Below are 18,450 nucleotides of genomic sequence, written 5' to 3'. Positions count from 1 at the left end.
ATTATTCTGACAGTTTCCCCAGTTTGTTTCTCTTGCAGCTATGGCCAGGCCTTGAAAGCACATGCCAAGAGATCAACTCTGTTCTGCTTCTTGGCCTATCATGTAAACTGTGGCCTGTCATGTTCATTAAAATGAAAATTTGTCGAATGGAATTTGCCTGACTGGCAGAATAGTTTAAATGTCAGATGTTGTTAGGCCTGGATATAAATATTATGTTTCTATTGTTAATTAATTGCAGTGCCTCAGTACCAGTGATCCAAAATCCAATTTAGTCTGCAATAGGCCTGTGGATAAGGGCCAGAGTTAATGAATGCAGAGGGAAAAAATGTATTCAGAGTTTCCATTGTATGTCAACGTCCTCTTAGAAAAATAGCAAATTTTGGTGTGTCACTACAGTTTAAGAAGGGCAAAACAAGACAGAATTAAGACTCATTGTCTTTTGAAACCTCTCAAATGTTACTTACTGTTGCATCTATTCCACTGCTAGCCCTGAGTCTGTCCCAGCATCAGAATTCCCAAAAGATGCCTCTCTGTCCCCTTTCTGTGACTCCCCCCCACCCATTGTTTCTATCTCTTGAGTCTGTTGTTTTGTTCCCCGCTCATTTCAGACCTGTAGAACTGAGGTGTCTAGCCCCGTAATCCTGCTCAATTCTCTTTGCAGTGTTCATTTTCCTCTCTTCCACTTACCATCAACCCTTCCTTTCTCTTTCTTTTGGTCCTTTGTTTTGGTCCCCAGGCTCAACAGCCTGTCTGTCAAGTCTGCCACTGTTTGTTAAGATCATTTTGCTTCCAAATTGAGCTGGTAGCTGAATATCGCTGCTAGAACTGTCTGCATTACAAAGAGGAGCAGAAATTTTGCTGCTGGGGCCCAGACCTCAAAACTGACTGTTGTTGCAAAGCCGTGAGCCAGCAGGCGTTTGTGGCTGCCATTCTCAACCAATATTTTGTTGAGTACTTGCTGTGAGCATGGCATCTGACCCGGCCACCTCTCTGGGTTCCAAAGGCAAGTGGGTGTGCCAGGCGGAGGAGGACTAATTAAGACTTTGGAAGGCAGGACTAATGTGGTCCAATGGTCAGGGACCCTCATTTAATTCCTGGCATCCTGGTCCCTGCCAACCTCGTTCTGCCCCTGTGATTATGCCAGCTGAGAAGCAGGGAAGGGAAGATGAACTTTGGTTTGCTCTGAGTTTCCCTGTCCAGCAGTGTCTATCAGATTAAAAATGAGAGGGAAGGAGGCCAGAGAATCTTCCAGATGGAGAGTTCAGAGGAGGGCACAACCAGACTCCCGCTCGGCAGTGACGTCACTGGGCCATTCAAGCACTGGGCCAGGAGCCTGCTGCCAGACCCTGTAGTGGAGTGGAGTGGGGGCTGGCAGAACAGTCACCCTTGGCTTAGGGTGGAAGCAGATTGAAACCAGGCACATGCAGGCCACATGGTAGAGGCAGAGCATTTACCCTGAGGACTGGCAGTCTGTTTGGAGGTGGGGCCCTTCATTCTGGACTCCTCTTAAGGGTGAGTTCCCCAAATTACGTAGACAACTGCAGAAACCAAATGGGGAATTGGTGTTCTCCAACCTCTCTGTTTCTTCCTTTAGAATGAACCAGCTGTGTAAGAAAGGTGACCTTAGATAGGCTGGAGGCAGCAGTAACAGCAGTAGCCCTGCATCCTTGGATGGATGCACATGTGGACAGCAGTTCCAGGCAGCAGGGGTTTGGTGAGGACACAATGCACTGACACTCACTTGCCATACCTCGTGGTAGCACAATTTTGTAACTAGATTCCATGTTCATTGAAAAGTATCCTTATGGATACTCCAGGAACAGGGTTTTGCTCAAACGAGAACTGTTTTTTAGACTAAGGCGATCTGAGGTCTATGAAATTCTGGAATGATAACGAATGAGGCTAAACACTGAATATCTGGCTTAACCTTACTTAAAAATTGATTATTTTAATGTTACATCCATACAACCTCAGTTTCTCTCTGAGATGAACCTCTTTGTCTCAAATTCAGGTTATTAGAGTTTGGGGAGGGTTTGTGCTATTGGGAGCAGAGATGTTTGACTTGAAATGTCATCTCATTCTAAGAAAACATACTAGGGCCACGTTAGGGCATCTCTGTGCAAATGTCACGTTGTCAGAGTGTCTCCTCCTAGGATTAGACTAGCCACGGTACTTCCAGCCCTGTCTTACGGTCAGACAAAGCCACTGAGTTCCCCCACAGCCAGGGCGCCAACCTGGCCAGGGTCACGCTCCCCGAGATTTCATGGAATTTGATTTGTCTCTAACTCTCTGCATATTAAGATGCTAATTATTGGTTGACTGGTATTCTGCTCCTCAGATGTCACCTAATGATTTTCCAGGGCTCATGCTACTTGGCAAATTTATTTTTCCAATGCCTGGCAAATATTACAGCATTGAACAGGTGTGGTGAGGATGAGTTGTGTTATATTGTGTGTGTGTGTGTGTGTTTGTGTGTGTCTCAGGCCACAGAAGTGTAGAGTTCTGTAGAGAGATATCTTTTCATCTTAAAAAAAACCTAGAGTACAAATTAAGAAAATGAGAAAGAAAGAACAAAAATAAAAAGCTAATCTCAAGTAAAGAATTTTCAATGTTTTCAATAATAGCACAAATATAATATTCCTTTAAGCAAATTTCCTTGGGTGTATGTTGACACTGGCCTAGAGGATGTAGATTCAACAAGGAGCAAGAAAGGTGTGGTCTGAATCACCACACCTATAAGAGGTTCTTTTACAGACGTTCGATGCTTTCGTTTGAAATAAAAATGAGGTGCTGGCCAAAAAAAAAAAAAAAGATGTGGTCTGTATCTTTGTTGAACTTAGGGTCTATTGGAAAGACTTTCACTTACATTTTGACAATATTGATCAGTTATCCATATGAATAACAAAACTAAGGAATATTCGGATCTCAACTCTAAATACATCAGTTTCACAAATTCTGAAAATTACTCTTTAAGAAATACATGCATATAAACTGAAATAAAATTTCTGGGAATACATCTGAGAAGTCTCAGGTTTGGGGGATCTTTTCTGTTGTTTGTTGTGAGGGTTTAAATCAGTCTGCAGATTCTCAAATAATTTCATGTGTTTAAAATATTCATTTATCATCAGGTAGTTTAACCAAGGCTATGTTTTCCAGCTGCCTGGTTTTCACGGATATGTAGAAAAAGGTTTAAGAATCTTCTCTTAGTTGAAAATTGGCTATCATTTGAAAGAATGCTGCAATAATTCGTCTGCAGCAACAGCTCACTGAGCATAGCATAAGAACAGAAATGAGGGCTGAATTTATTCACTGTCTTCATTCTTGTGTCTTGTCTTCATTCCTGAGTGAACAGACTTCTTTCCTAGGTATATATATAATTGTTAAAGACTTAAAGGTCAATAACCAGTCGCTTAATGTGGCAGTCAAGTCAGGTGAGGGCTGCAGAATGCAGCAGTGGATGCAAATCTCTCAGTTCCAGGCAATGTTGCCTTAAGGAAGGTGCAGTTGGATGGTTCCCAAAGATAGGTTTTAACTGGGGGAAGATAAATCACAGTCAAAGGAGGTTTTTATATTTGAGAAAGATGTTTGTTTAAATTCAGACCAGTATTTACCTGGAGGCTGGATAATGGAGTGAAGGGCTTGGTGTTGATAAAGGTTTTCTGGGCAGCTATGCTCTGGAAAACCACCAAGATAAATCAGTGTGTTATTGGCCTGTACTGCTCTGCCTCCGTGATTATGTCTTTTGGGAGCAGCTGAAGCCTAAACCTCTTTGGATTCATTTAAATCTAATCTGTGTCTTGCAGAAGGTCATATGAAGGTTAGAGAGTCCATCTGCTCTACAACAAAATGGGGATGAGTTAGGCATGAGGGGAACTGGAAAAGGTATAGTGCATTGTAGCTGCAGGTGAAAATGTTTTCATGGCCAGTAGAAGTTTAGGTCTTTGGATTTTGGGGTCAAGGTAAACATGGGAAAGAGAGGACTAGTTTGAGTGGCTATTCTTGACTTTTGTCCAGAGATAAGTACTTTGGGCACTAGAGCGAGAGTTTTCTGATCCTGACCTGCTCCTACTTCAGATATCTAGCAGACATATACGGACAAATGTTTGGGTGCCAGAGGTATACACAAAGACTGTGGAATCCACTTGTGCAGCTGACTCTTGAACACGGAGGGGGTTAGGGGCGCCGAGCAGTTGAATATTTGTGTATAACTTATCATCAGCCTTCCATATGTATGTCCATATCCGAGATTCTGTGGATTCAATAACCACGAAGAGTGTAGTACGGTAGTACATAATTATTGAAAAATAAATCCATGTATAAGTGGACCAGTGTAGTTCAAACATCCTGTTCAAGGGTCAGCTGTGCTTGTTTATTCAACAAGTATTGACTGAATGACTATTTAGTGCTAGCATAGAGTCTGGGGCTCACAATGCCTGGGCAGGGTGAGTTTGGTTTAAGCAATAAAAGCCATAGGTTTTAAAGAGCTTAGACATTCATTAAGGTCATAAAATATAAACACAGGAGAAGGTAATAATTTAAGACAATAGCATGCATGCCTGTCACAAGGCATTCTATGATTAAGGAGACAACAAAGCTCTGTTTTAAGACCAGTCCCACCACCTGTCCCTTTACCTTTCTGGGAACGAACCTTCAGTACTGGCTACCCTTTCTTACTCTTCTGCTTTCAGCCTCTTAGTTTCAACTGGATCTGCTCATCACCTTGACACATGCTCAGGTTTTTTCTGTTTACGAACTGTACAAAGAAACCCTCTTTCAGCACTTTGTCCTCCAGTTGCTACTCTCTTTCCTCTTCTTCACACCCAAACGTGTCTAATATTGTCCTTACTCACTGTCTTCATTTTAATGATTTCCACTTATTTCTTAACCGACTCCAAACTGAATTCTGTCTCAGTCCACAGAACAGTTCTTCGTTCAGTTCCTCAATGACGTTTACATTGTAAAAGGGGCAGAGCCGTTAGCGCGAGAGCCGTTAGCGCGAGAGCCGTTAGCGCAGCAGTTAGAGGTCCTGCCCTGTCAGCCTGGCGGTTGTCCTCTGGGCAGAGAGTGCGGTGAGAGGCGGGTCGCGGCCTTCTCCCCAGGCCCCTCCGGAACCCGGCCTCGGGGCCGGCAGGTGACCTGGGGGGCCCAGGGACAGGCCTAGGGCTGTGTCTGCAGAGCTCCAGAGCCCTTGCCTCGGCCGCCCACTGGCGGGGCCCAGGCCTTGAAGTAGCAGCGGACCTCTCCCCCGTCCCCACCTCTGTGACCTAATGGCAGCGGTTGCGGTCTTCATGGGTCCCAGACCATGGAGACCTCATCAGCTGGAGTATACGGACACTGCCCTGAAGGTAACAGCTTCACCCCAGCCACCATGTTGTGACGAGAGGCACACCCCATGTAGATAGAGGCCACAAGGAGGTGTTTCAGCTGATAGCCCCAGCTAAAGTCTCAGCTAACCCTCAGCAACTGGCGGGCATTTGAGGGGATGAACCTTCAGGTGATTCCAGGCCCCAACTTGCAAGGCTCCCAGCTGAGGCCTCAGGCACTGTAGCATAGAAAAAAGTCGCCTTACTGCACCCTGTCAGGATTCTTGTTCCATAGAAACCATAAGAGATAATAAATTATTATTATGAAGTCATTAATTCTTAGGTAGTTGGCTTTGTAGCAATACGTAGCGAATGCAAATGCCTATTTTATTATTACTAACTTGTATTTTGCCTAATATTAACTTACTTCCACCAACTTTCTTTTGGTTCCTATTTGCTTGGTATATAGTTTTCTGTACTTGTCCTTTCAAAATCTCTTTCTGTTTTAGATGTGTTTCTTATAAACATCACATAGCAAGGTTTAAAAAAATCCATTTTGAAAAAATTTTATTTTGACATGCATTTAACCCACTTACTCTGATTACTGACATATTTGAACTTATTTTAAATATTTTCATTTGTGTTTTCTATTCACTGTGTTTTCCTTTGTTTTTTTCTCCATCCCATTCCAGTCTTGTATGGAAAGCGAATTGGTTGAGTTTTCTGTTCTCTAGATTGTTCCCTTCACTGGTTTGGATACTTCAGTTCTTCTGGTGATTACTCTTACGTGTTTTTAAATTGTGAAATAGAATATACATACAAAATAATTTTGAATGTGTATATCTATAGTTTAAAGAAAATAATAAACTGAACATCCAGATACCTGCCCCCAAGCCAAGAAATAGTGCATTACCATATTCCAGAATCCTCTTAGACCGTTTCCCCATTACAGTCTCCTTCCTCACTCTCAAGGTAAATATAGCCTGAATTTTGTATAAATCATTCATTCCTTTGCTTTTCTTCATAGTTTTTGCCACTTATATGTAATATTTCAAAACGAGATAGTATTTATTTTTGCCTTTTTGAACATCTTATATGCGGAATAATATATATAGTCTTTTGTGACTTGCTTCTTTTGCTTTACATCATATTTTTGAAAGGCATACATGTTGATGTGTGTAACTGATTCATTGATTTCTCAAAGCTGTGTAATATTCCATTGTAAGAATCTATAAAAATGTGTTTATTCATTGTACTGTTAATACCTGTTTCTGTTTTCAGTATTTCTTGCCATTCTAGCATTGATGCTAGAAACATTCTTGTACATGTCCCTTTTAGCATACATGAAAGGATGTCTTTGGTTATGTACATAGAGAAAGAAATGCTAGTTACCTTTAACAAGTTCATCAGTAGCTGTAATGCATATTTTTAACAACTTAGTCAGTCTCTTTTTCTCCTAAACAATTCATTCCCCCCTCCTTTATTCCATGTGATTGTGGCCAACCACTCATTTCATCTTATTTGCAAACCCTAAAAATTGGTCGTTATTGCTATTGTAGGTTTTCGACAAGCAGGGTTTAGTAATTATTATCCAATACCCATTATTTATTTTTGAATTTACTAGATTTACTGTCATACTTGTTAATTTATTTGTTCACTATTGCTTTTTGTTCCTCTTTCCTTCTGGGATCAATTCCTTATTATTCAAGTATATCTTTTAGTATTCCTTTCAGCAAAAGTAAACTACTGTGAGCAGGAAATAATATTTTTTTTTCTGAAAAATGTCCTTATTTCTCTCATTCTTGAATGATAATTGGTTTAGCATGGCTATAGATTTTTCCTTGAACTTTTTTTCACTTGGAACTTAGGACATGTCATTCCACTGCTGTCTTGCTTTTATTTTTGCTTATGACAAGTTGTTTTGCAAGGAGTCTATTTTTTCTCTCTGGTTGAATTTAAGGCTTTCTTTCTATCTCTCATGTTCTGCGGTTTCCTTCTGTTGTATCTACCTGTAGATTTGCTTTTATTTATCGTGTTGAGGTCTTGGTATGCTTTTTCAAGAGGATTCATGTCTTTCATTCTAGAAAATTTGCATTCATTATTTTTTCATATTGGTCCCCTCCCTTTCTTTTTTTTTTTTTTTTTTCCCTCCCTTTCTTTTGAGCTATGTTTTGTTTAGCATTTCTTTGTGTTTGAAATAGAAACGGATACAGCTCAATCTCTATGTTGTCAGACCATAAATCTCTCAGACTTTATAAAATGTAGTATTACACTATTTTATCTAGTCTTCCCCAAATTATATTTCCCCCAACTCTATTGCAATCCACATAACACAGGGGGAAGGAGAAATTTTGATGGTGTCCTATGGAGGGGCCTTATCTCCTGCATTAATATTCCAAGATTTACATCATAGCCCACAAGTCTGGCCTTGTTCTTTGGTGGTCGTGCATCAGCGGTAATGGGTTCTATAGTGGGATAGGGGGATGTGAAGGGAAATAACCCAGTAGGGGCTAAAGCAGTTACTTAGGACATTAAAGGGAAAAAAAAAAAAAAGAAACATGGGAAAACCATGAAGTAGTTGACCATTCCCAACTACTATACCTTAAGAGATGTTAGGACCTAGCCATGAATGAGAGAAATAGGCATATTCCATTTATTTTTGACTATGGAGTCAACATATGAGTAATGTTGGACTACTATAGAATCAGCCCCTTGAAACCTTAAGTTATTACTGTTGCTTGGCAACTATAGTTTACCACATCTCCTATCATATTGACTTGTGTGTGGTCAGCACATTGTATGTTTTGGTTGCAGGGAGCTTAATTTAACATGCCTAGATTTGATTTGAAATGCCAAGTTTGGCTTCCTCTGTTTTATGAGTTTCTCACTACCGAGAGAAGGCTACACTCTACCTAGAGGAAGGAGGATTGTATGTGTAAGCTTGCACACATTTACTCATAGGGGCAAGTGGTGAGGTCTGGATTGGGAGGGCCATGCACTCCATATGAATGGAATAGGCTCCCCCAAGTAAAACTCCCAGGGAAATGAAAATAGAGTGTGCAAGAAAGATGGCGCTAAAAGATGTAAGAAAATAAAATGCTCGGTCAAATCTGGTGTGCTGCATAATGTTTAATTTGATTTTCATCTCTGCACTTTATAAGCTATTTCATCTCTGCACTCCTCCGTTCTGTTGAGGAGTTCACACCCCAAAAGATTTGACTATAGATCTGGCCAGGTTTGTGTGAGTCGATTCTGGGTAGATGTGTGTGCCGTTTTCAGTTTATGACTTTGTCTTTCATTGACCTCTTGTACAGGAGGTATGAGGCACAAAGTTTTATCAGTGGTTTATTTGGCTAGCATCACATACCATGGCATATGGAAATTCTACTTAGAGACGTGGAGAGAAAACGTTTGCTGTTTTACTCGCAGATAACTCAGTGCTTTCGTTTTTATCTCTTTGTAGCTTTGAAGCTCAGCAAAGAAGGGAAATCCATTGAGAACAGTCTGTAAAGGTAAGTGTATTTATTACATGGCCTTGACAAACATTGCCTTTACAACATTGATTTTTCTTTTATTCAGAGATTTAAACACTCGGATTAAAGATACAGCTGACAGGACAACTTCCTTAACCACCTGCTTGTCCTCCCTCGTACGCAAAAGTGCTGAGCAATAGTTAGCAGAGAGCAGGAGGAAATAAAATGATGTGCTGAGGGTAGCCAAATGCAATTGTATGCTTGCTGACTTTTGCTTTCTTCTCAGCAGTTCAGACATTCCAATGGAGCTAAATTTACTAAGATTAATGCTAGATGGAAAAAGAATGCACTCGTACCACTTCTGGTCAATAGTTAAATAAAACCAGCTGGCCAAATAAAGCATTTAAGATAAAATTCAAAGTGGCATTTCAATTGCGTTGGATGAAATTTATCATTAAAGTCAGTTGTGCCATTGTGTGGAAGAGCTAGTTTTGTAGAAAGGAGAAAGTTAGCCAGTTTGGTGTAGCTAATTTCATTCCACCCAGTCACTTTGGACGCTAAGTGAGTTAAGGAAATGAACTTCCAAGTTTGAAGCAATGGGGAAAGTACCTACTCAGCCTCCTGTGAAACATTACAATCGAGCTGCTTTTTACATGGAAAAATGTAATTGTTTCCTCTTTCCTAGGTATATTTATAAGCATACCTCTGTACAGCATTGTTCTTTGATTCATTGTTTAATTTCTGTTCTGCATGAAGTATTTTAATTTAAAGAATTCATTCTGGGGAATTATAGGGCTGCAGTTTCATCAAGAGTCTTTGGTGGCCAGGGTGAAATATGCCATAATTTTACATTTGTTTTCATCATCAATTATGTTTTTGACAATTTTAGGGTTTTTTTTTCTGTCATTTTTATTACAGGAATCATGACCGTAACCACTTTAGTTAAAGTTGGAAAAGCCATTTTGATTTACTTTATATTTTAAGTTATTCCTAACTTTATGACAAATCTACTTCTGGAGCTGAATTTTTAATATTTATTTTGAGGGTGAAAAGGAATTTTACAGGGAAATTGGAGAAAACCCCTTTTGAATAATCAAAACATGAGCTATAAAAATATTGTTTTGGGGATTTGCTTTGGGATGATTAAACTCTGGTGCATGAAAGCTCGTTGGCTTGGAATTTTTCTGTAATGGTTGGCCACTAGTGAAGAAAAAAATATCTTAAGAAGTAGATAATTCTTATATTCAGCCATATAACTTACACATCTCTGGACCATTGAGCCACATCTTGGGATAAAGCAGTACTTGATAGCTTTTAGAAATAAATTCTCATAAACTGTTGGAGTTAGTGATGATGTAGCAGTCTTCAGAACCTTGAGATCTTTAGGTACAGTTATGGTGCTCTCATTCTTCTTGGAAAGTATTTTCACACTGGTACAGTCTATTTCCTCTACTCTTATTGAAAACCCTTTGTTATTCTGGTAATCTGGAGTCAGACATAGATTTAGTTCTGGTTTGACTTTTATGAGCTATTGGACCATGGACAAGTTATTCACCCCCTCTGTGTTTCAGTTTCCTACTTTGTGAAATGGAAATAAAACTATTTTGCTCCTAAGGTTGTGGAGCTTAAATGAATTATTATGTGTTGAGGGCTTAGAACAGGTCCTGGTCCATGATAACTACTCAGTAGATATTAGCTGTTGCTGCCCTTGTTAATATTACTGTCATCATCATCATCATCATCATCATCATCATCATCAGCGTTAGCATCCTTATGGATTTATTCATTAGATATTTTGAGGAGTCTGTTCTTTTTGGAAGTGTAAGGATAATGTTTCAAAAATGAGCATGTTGTTACTAAAGAAGGGCAAATTCTGCTTTGGCTTTAAGAATCAAATGAAAAGATAACTTTCAGGTAATATGAGAAGTGAGGCCTTTGTAAGTAAAAAGTTGTCAGGTTGAAGTTTTGTTGGTGTCAGGGTAAACACTATCTTTGGCTGTGTGTGGGCAACTACTAATTAATATAGTCTTAAGTGAGTGATCTATTGCTACTAGTTAGATTGAGGAATTTTTGAAGAAAACCTTATTAAGTTTAGAGGAACTTCTTCCCCCTCACCTTTTTTTCCTGTCATGTATGTTTTCCCTTTTTAACTGCACTTTATTTTCTTTTGAAGTAATTACAGTAGTGGAACTGTACCCGGGGACCCTACTCAGGGCCCTACAGTCAGCGTAAGGATAGGTGCATGAACCACAAGCTTGGTTAATGGGTGCTTCTTCTTTGGAATTTGAATCTTGAGCTAAAGGATTCTCCTTTCTCCCAGTCAGCATTCTGCCCTGACAGTACCTGCCATGAGACCACTGTAGCAGTTCCCATTTCCCAGCTTCCACATCTGTCTTGGTCACTGATGGTGTTCAGCCCTTATTTTCCAGTCTTCCATGGATTTGCCGAGCCTCCAATTTCCTTCCCATAATCCTTCTTAAATTAGTCAATTGGTTTCTGTTACTTGCAATCACAGAACCCTAATAGAGTAGTTTACACGTTAGGGAGCTAAATTTGGAATAAGTGGGGTGTGTTTGGAGGTTTACAGTAAAAATACCATTCACTACTTTCTTCCATCATATTATAAGTAGCTGAACGTTTTGCAGCAGATGACATAAGGTGAAGAGTTCTCAATTATTATTTCAAAAGTGAGCTATTTTGTTGGACTCTCCACTACTCTTGTGTTTGGTAAAAAGAAGTCACTTCTGGCTGCTTCTCGAAGCTCTCAAAGGATATGTGTATATGTGGGGGTAGAGTTGGAATTGAGAAGAGAAGCAAAGAGGTCATCCTTCCAATTTCTGGAGCCCTGGTCTCTTTGTGGCATGGGTATTGTGAAGGGGCTGTGATTTCCTTCTACTTATCCCAGCATCCCAAAACAAAACTATTTAAATATTTTTATACTTTTGCCTGAATTTTTATTGCTCTTTTGAACACTTTTCTTGCCCTACTGAACACCTTCTTTTCAATGGTGTGTAAAATGTGATTGAAAACTCAGTTACTTAGGTCTGTGGCACTGCTTGTGGTTTCCCGAGAATGGAATGGGCAAATTTGCCCTATTTCCCCTTGTGTCTTGTTTGTTGACTGCTTCTCTGTTCTGTGCAGTGCCTAGAACAAAGCTGGTTTTTTCACAGGGACATCAATTTTTCACTCCTACTGTGAATAAATAGCACGACAACATTGTATGGTGGAAAGAACCTTAGCTGAAGCATTAGGAAACATGCCTTCTAGTTTGGGCTCTGTTGCTTGCTAGCTTTATGACTCTGGGCAAGAAACCCAACTTTTCTTAAGGTCTCAGTTTTCCTCACCTGTAAAATAGGGTAACCCTTGCCTTATCTACTGCGTAGGGCTGTTTTGAGGATGACGTAAAGATAATATATGTGAAAGTGCTTAGGAAATTAAAGTGCTGTGTAATATCAATGTATTATTATTATTGTTAATATCATGCTATTTATATTTATTAAACAGATTGAAAAATCGAAGGATTATTTTATGACGCTGAATAGGAAAGGGAGGTAAATTAAAAAAACAAAAATAGAAACAAAACTCTGCATAGTGCTTGTGCTGGAATTCTGTTTGTGCCTCCAGCTCTCATTCCTCTGAAATGCTGTGTGTCCCAGGAGGCTGACTTATTGTCAGCATTCCCTGGGCTCCCTTGCTCTCTGGCTTTCCACTGGAGTAGCCAAAGGAAGGCACTGGGTGAAAATCGGAGAATGCAAGGTTGGAATATTATCCCCTACCTTCCTTGCAGCACTGCGGGTTGACAGTGGCTGTATTCCTCTAAGGAAGGCCACCAGGGTTGTTGTTGGGGGCCTCTCTTCTGCAGCTGCAGCTTTTTTCTACTATTTGGTAACTGCTCCTTCCTTTTGCCCCTTTAAGTTAGCAGTTTATTTCTGCTAACTCCAGGGTACTGTTGTCTCTTGGTTTCCCTTAACCTTGCCCACACCCTTCATTAAATTCCCCTCAATTACCCCAGGTGATAGTGCTGTCTTTTTTTATGCAAATTTTTAAAACATCTTTATTGGAGTATAATTGCTTTACAATGGTGTGTTAGTTGCTGCTGTATAACAAAGTAAATCAGCTATGCGCATACATATATCCCCATATCTCCTCCCTCTTGGCATCTCCCTCCCGCCCTCCCTATCCCACCCCTCTAGGTGGTCACCCAGCACTGAGCTCATCTCCCTGTGCTGTGCGGCTGCTTCCCACTAGCTATCTATTTTACATTTGGTAGTGTATATATGTCCATGCCACTCTCTCCCTTCGTCCCAGCTTACCCTTCCCCCTCCCCGTGTCCTCAAGTCCATTCTCTACGTCTGTGTCTTTATTCCTGTCCTGCCCCTGGGTTGTTCAGAACCTTTTTTTTTTTTTCAGATTCCATATATATGTGTTAGCATACAGTATTTGTTTTTCTCTTTCTGACTTAACTTCACTGTGTATGACAGACTCTAGGTCCATCCACCTCACTACAAATAACTCAATTTCGTTTCTTTTTATGGCTGAGTAATATTCCATTGTATATAGGTGCCACATCTTCTTTATCCATTCATCTGTCGATGGACACGTAGGTTGCTTCCATGTCCTGGCTATTGTGAATAGAGCTGCAATGAACATTGTGGTACATGACTGTTTTTGAATTATGGTTTTCTCAGGGTATATGCCCAGTAGTGGGATTGCTGGGTCATATGGTACTTCTATTTTTAGTTTTTTAAGGAACCTCCATACTGTTCTCCATAGTGGCTGTATCAATTTACATCCCCACCAACAGTGCAAGAGGGTTCCCTTTTCTCCACACCCTCTCCAGCATTTATTGTTTGTAGATTTTTTGATGCTGGCCATTCTGACTCGTGTGAGGTGATACCTCATTGTAGTTTTGATTTGCATTTCTCTAATGATTAGTGATGTTGAGCCACCTTTCATGTGTTTGTTGGCAATCTGTATGTCTTCTTTGGAGAAATGTCTGTTTAGATCTTCTGCCCGTATTTGGATTGGGTTGTTTGTTTTTTTTTGATATTGAGCTGCATGAGCTACTTGTATATTTTGGGGATTAATCCTTTGCCAGTTGCTTCATTTGCAAATATTTTCTCCCATTCTGAGGGTTGTCTTTTCGTCTTTTTTATGTTTTCCTTTTCTGTGCAAAAGCTTTTAAGTTTCATTAGGTCCCATTTGTTTATTTTTGGTTTTATTTCCATTTCTCTAGGAGGTGGGTCAAAAAGAATCTTGCTGTGATTTATGTCAAAGAGTGTTCTTCTTATGTTTTCCTCTAAAAGTTTTATAGTGCCCGGTCTTACATTTAGGTATTTCATCCATTTTGAGTTTCTTTTTGTGTATGGTGTTAGGGAGTGTTCTAATTTCATTCTTCTACATGTAGCTGTCCAGTTTTCCCAGCACCACTTATTGAAGAGGCTGTCTTTTCTCCACTGTATATTCTTGCCTCCTTTATAAAGATAAGGTGACCATATGTGTGTGCTTTTATCTCTGGGCTTTCTATCCTGTTCCATTGATCTATATTTCTGTTTTTGTGCCAGTACCATACTGTCTGGATTACTGTAGCTTTGTAGTATAGTCTGAAGTCCGGGAACCTGATTCCTCCAGCTCCGTTTTTCTTTTTCAAGATTGCTTTGGCTCTTTGGGATCGTTTGTGTTTCCATACAAATTGTGAAATTTTTTGTTCTAGTTCTGTGAAAAATGCCATTGGTAGTTTGATAGGGATTGCATTGAATTTGTAGATTGCTTTGCATACTATAGTCATTTTCACAATGTTGATTCTTCCAATCTGAGAACATGCTATATCGCTCCATCTGTTGGTATCGTCTTTAATTTCTTTCATCAGTGTGTTATAGTTTTCTGCATAGAGGTCTTTTGTCTCCTTAGGTAGGTTTATTCCTAGGTATTTAATTCTTTTTGTTGCAATGGTAAATGGGAGTGTTTCCTTAATTTCTTTTTCAGATTTTTCATCATTAGTGTATAGGAATGCAAGAGATTTCTGTGCATTGATTTTGTATCCTGCTACTATACCAAATTCATTGATTAGCTCTAGAAGTTTTCTGGTAGCATCTTTAGGATTCTCTGTGTTTACTATCATGTCATCTGCAAACAGTGACAGCTTTACTTCTTCTTTTCTGATTTGGATTCCTTTTATTTCTTTTTTTTTTCTGACTGCCATGGCTAAAGCTTCCAAAACTATGTTGAATAATAGTGGTGAGAGTGGACAACCTTGTCTTGTTCCTGATCTTAGAGGAAATGGTTTCAGTTTTTCGCCATTGAGAATGACGTTGGCTGTGGGTTTGTCATATATGGCCTTTATTATGTTGAGGTAAGTTCTCTCTATGCCTACTTTCTGTAGGGTTTTTATCATAAATGGGTGTTGAATTTTGTCAAAAGCCCTTTCTGCATCTATTGAGGTGATCATATGGTTTTTATCCTTCAGCTTGTTAATATGGTGTGTCACATTGATTGATTTGCTTATTTTGAAGAATGCTTGCGTTCCTGGGATAAAGCCCACTTGATCATGGTGTATGATCCTTTTAATGTGCTGTTGGATTCTGTTTGCTAGTATTTTGTTGAGGATTTTTGCATCTGTGTTCATCAGTGATATTGGTCTGTAGTTTTCTTTTTTTGTGACATCTTTGTCTGGTTTTGGTATCAGGGTGATGGTGGCCTCGTAGAAGGAGTTTGGGAGTGTTCCTCCCTCTGCTATATTTTGCAAGACTCTGAGAAGGATAGGTGTTAGCTCTCCTCTAAATGTTTGATAGAATTTGCCTGTGAAGCCATCTGGTCCTGGGCTTTTGTTTGTTGGAAGATTTTTAATCACAGTTTGAATTTCAGTGCTTGTGATGGGTCTGTTCATATTTTCTATTTCTTTCTGGTTCAGTCTCGGAAGGTTGTGCATTTCTAAGAATTTGTCCATTTCTTCCAGGTTGTCCATTTTATTGGCATATAGTCGCTTGTAGTAGTCTCTCATGATTGTTTGTATTTCTGCAGTGTCAGTTGGTACTTCCCCTTTTTCATTTCTAATTCTATTGATTTGAGTCTTCTCCCTTTTTTCTTGATGAGTCTAGCTAATGGTTTATCAATTTTGTTTATCTTCTCAAAGAACCAGCTTTTAATTTTGTTGATCTTTGTTATCGTTTCCTTCATTTGTTTTTCATTTATTTCTGATCTGATCTGTATGATTCTTTCCTTCTGCTAACTTTGGGGTTTTTTTGTTCTTCTTTCTCCGATTGCTTTAAGTGTAAGGTTAGGTTGTTTATTTGAGATGTTTCTTGTTTCTTAAGGTAGGATTGTATTGCTATAAACTTCCCTCTTAGAACTGGTTTTGCTGCATCCCATAGGTTTTGCGTCGTCTTGTTTTCATTGTCATGTGTTTCTAGGTATTTTTTGATTTCCTCTTTGATTTCTTCAGTGATCTCTTGGTTATTAAGTAGTGTATTGTTTGGCCTACATGTGTTTGTATTTTTTACAGATTTTTTCCTGTAATTGATATCTAGTCTCATAGCCTTGTGGTCAGAAAAGATACTTGATACGATTTCAATTTTCTTAAATTTACCAAGGCTTGACTTGTGACCCAAGATACGATCTATCCTGGAGAATTTTCCATGATCACTAGAGAAGAATGTGTATTCTGTTGTTTTTGGATGGAATGTCCTATAAATATCATTTAAGTCCACCTTGTTTAATGTATCATTTAAAGCTTCTGTTTCCTTATTAATTTTCGTTTTGGATGATCTGTCCATTGGTGAAAGTGGGGTGTTAAAGTCCCCTACTATGATTGTGTTACTATCGATTTCCCCTTTTATGGCTGTTAGTATTTGCCTTATGTACTGAGGTGCTCCTATGTTGGGTGCATAAATATCTACAATTGTTATATTTTCTTCTTGGATTGATCCCTTGATCATTATATAGTGTCCTTCTTTGTCTCTTGTAATACTCTTTGTTTTAAAGTTTATTTTGCCTGATATGAGAATTGCTATTCCAGCTTTCTTTTGATTTCCATTTGCATGGAATATCTTTTTCCATCCCCTCACTTTCTGTCTGTTTGTGTCCCTAGGTCTGAAGTGGGTCTCTTGTAGACAGCACATATATGGGTCTTGTTTTTATATCCATTCAGCCAGTCTGTGTCTTTTGGTTGGAGCCTTTAATCCATTTACATTTAAGGTAATTATTGATATGTATGTTCCTGTTCCCATTTTCTTAATTGTTTTGAGTTTGTTATTGTAGGTCTTTTCCTTCTCTTGTGTTTCCTGCCTAGAGAAGTTTCTTTAGCATTTGTTTTAAAGCTGGTTTGGTGGTGCTCAATTCTCTTAGCTTTTGCCTGTCTGTAAAGGTTTTAATTTCTCCGTCAAATCTGAATGAGATCCTTGCTGGATAGAGTAATCTTTGTTGGAGGTTTTTCCCTTTCATCACTTTAAATATGTCCTGCCACTCCCTTCTGGCTTGCAGAGTTTCTGCTGAAAGATCAGCTGTTAATCTTTTGGGGATTCCCTTGTATGTTATGTGTTGTTTTTCCCTTGCTGCTTTTAATTTTTTTCATTGTATTTAATTTTTGATACTGGGATTAATATGTGTCTTGACGTGTGCCTCCTTGGATTTATCCAGTATGGGACTCTCTGTGCTTCCTGGACTTGATTGACTATTTCCTTTCCCATATTAGGGAAGTTTTCAACTATAATCTCTTCAGATATTTTCTCAGTCCCCTTCTTTTACTCTTTTTCTTCTGGGACCCCTATATTTCAAATGTTGGTGTGTTTAATGTTTTCCCAGAGGTCTCTGAGACTCCTCAATTCTTTTCATTCTTTTTTCTTTATTCTGCTCTGTGGGAGTTATTTCCATTATTTTATCTTCCAGGTCACTTATCCGTTCTTCTGCCTCAGTTTTTCTGCTATTGATTCCTTCTAGAGAATTTTTAATTTCATTTATTGTGGTGTTCATCATTTTTTGTTTGCTCTTTAGGTCTTATAGGTCCTTGTTAACTGTGTATTGTATTTTCTCTATTCTATTTCCGAGATTTTGGATCATGTTTACTATCAGTACTCTGAATTGTTTTTCAGATAGACTGCTTATTTCCTCTTCATTTGTTTGGTCTGTTGGGTTTTTACCTTGCTCCTTCATCTGCTGTGTGTTTCTCTGTCTTCTCATTTTGCTTAACTTACTGTGTTTGGGGTCTCCTTTTCGCAGGCTGCAGGTTCTTAGTTCCCGTTGTTTTTGGTGTCTGTCCCCAGTGGCTAAGGTTGTTTCAGTGGTTTGTGTAGGCTTCCTGGTAGAGGGGACTAGTGCCTGTGTTCTGGTGGATGAGGGTGGATCTTGTCTTTCTGGTGGGCAGGTCCACGTCTGGTGGTGTGTTTTGGGGTGTCTGGGGCCTTATTATGATTTTAGGCAGCCTCTCTGCTAATAGGTGGGGTTGTGTTCCTGTCTTGCTTGGCATAGCTTGTCCGGCACTGTAACTTGCTGGTCATTGAGTGGAGCTTGGTCTTAGCGTTGAGATGGAGATCTCTGGGAGAGCTTTTGCTGTTTGATATTGCGTGGAGCTGGGAGGTCTCTGGTGGACCAATGTCCTGAACTCGACTCTCTCACCTCAGAGGCACAGACCTAACACCTGGCCAGAGCATCATGTTGATAGGAAGCTCTAAAAAGTATAC

General features: G+C 39.4%; 1 protein-coding gene across 19 annotated transcripts in view; it reads left to right on the top strand.

The window, feature by feature from the left end:
* The window catches only part of FHIT (fragile histidine triad diadenosine triphosphatase), a 1,501,610-nt gene that overhangs the window by 26,605 nt on the left and 1,456,555 nt on the right, over positions 1–18,450 (top strand). For all 19 annotated transcript variants that reach the window (XM_059940100.1, XM_059940087.1, XM_059940096.1 and 16 more), the window contains exon 2: positions 8,767–8,815. The gene's annotated coding sequence lies outside the window, so the exon portion shown is untranslated. The remainder of the gene's footprint in view (positions 1–8,766; positions 8,816–18,450) is intronic.

Source organism: Balaenoptera ricei, chromosome 11 (genome assembly GCF_028023285.1).
Source record: "Balaenoptera ricei isolate mBalRic1 chromosome 11, mBalRic1.hap2, whole genome shotgun sequence".
In the NCBI taxonomy this organism is placed as follows: Eukaryota; Metazoa; Chordata; class Mammalia; order Artiodactyla; family Balaenopteridae; genus Balaenoptera; species Balaenoptera ricei.
The sequence above is the reverse complement of the archived record's forward strand: the minus strand, read 5'-3'. Positions and strand labels throughout refer to the sequence as shown.